The sequence below is a fragment of the Rhinolophus sinicus genome, chromosome 8 (genome assembly GCF_057876585.1).
Source record: "Rhinolophus sinicus isolate RSI-liver-muscle chromosome 8, RSI-T2T, whole genome shotgun sequence".
In the NCBI taxonomy this organism is placed as follows: Eukaryota; Metazoa; Chordata; class Mammalia; order Chiroptera; family Rhinolophidae; genus Rhinolophus; species Rhinolophus sinicus.
The window spans coordinates 55,061,312-55,062,658 of NC_142508.1; positions in this window are offsets into that span (position 1 = coordinate 55,061,312).

The following is a 1,347-nucleotide window of genomic DNA, read 5'->3' on the forward strand; positions in this document are numbered from 1 at the left end:
GGGATCAAGCATGAAAAGATGTAAACCATGCTTCCATTGAAAGAACTGTCTTTTAATCTGGGGTGCTGAGCCTACAGCATTTGGGAAGTTAAAATGTCTGTTGTGTGTGAGATGATGGACATAGTAGATGGCAGTTTCCTTTTTTTCCCCCATATTTTTAATTGCTTTTCTCTTTACCTCATTTTTTACTCTCAGATGAACAGCTAAAGGCACCCAGTGCAATGAATGGGAGTGTTTGGGGCTCCTCAACTCCTCTTTTTCTCAAACTTCAACTTGGTTGTTTAAAATAAAGTAACTGAGACAGGAGTTCCAGTTCTGGAAGGACTTGAACATTAAATTACACTTCTTTTCCAAAGCGTAATGGGTAGGGGGAGAAGCCAGCCTGTATATTCAGTCATATAGGGTAGAAAACTGGTCACAGGTTGGCTGTGGTAGGACAGTAAGTCGGTGGGGGGTGGAGGCAGGATTTGAACCTGAGTTTGTCTGGTGCCAGAGCCTATGGGCACGCAGGCCCCACACCTTTAACTGCCCATCCCCAGCATTAACAGGAGGCATTGAGGCAGGGAGAAGTGAGTTTGTAACCACTCCACGTAGATTCTTCACGAATGGGTCAGGAAGTGACCTCAAAGGGTGGAGGGAACTTTCTTTTCCTTTTCATATAAAAAGAAAGAAAAAAGGGAGGCAGGATAACCTAAAAGAAAATAGTCTTTTAATCAGTATTATTTCGACTTTTTATTCTGGGCCCCTCACCAGTCCTCAGGTATACACGTTTGTGTGTGTGTGTGTGTGTGTGTGTGTGTGTGTCCCATAGCTCTCTTCCATTTGCTAGCGGCCATGGTGTGTTAGACCCTTAGCCCCTTTGCACCCCAGTTGGCCTCTCTGCAAAATGGGTATAATAACTGTACCTACCTCCCAGGGTAATTGTAAAGATTAAATGAGACAATGGTGGTGAAGCAGGCATCCCAATTCAACCATAAGGGCTGACATTTTAATATTGTTATTGGGAAGAAGAAAAAGCCCCATGATGCAGTGAGAAAATATGGACTTGGAGAACAGGGAGATTGGTGCAGTGGGAGGTCTTTCACTACCTTAGCTGTGTGACCTTGAGCTGGTCAGTTACCCTCTCTGAACCTCCCAATTTCCCCATCCGATCTATCTTTGGGATACCCAGAATAGGTAAATCTAGATAGACAAAAAGTAGAATAGTAGTTTGATGACTAAGGGATACAGGGTTTCTCTCTGGAGTGAGGAAAATGTTCTAAAACTGATTGGAATGATAGTTGAACAGTTCTGTGAATATACTAAAAACCATGGAACTATACACTTTAGATGAGTGAAGTGAATGGT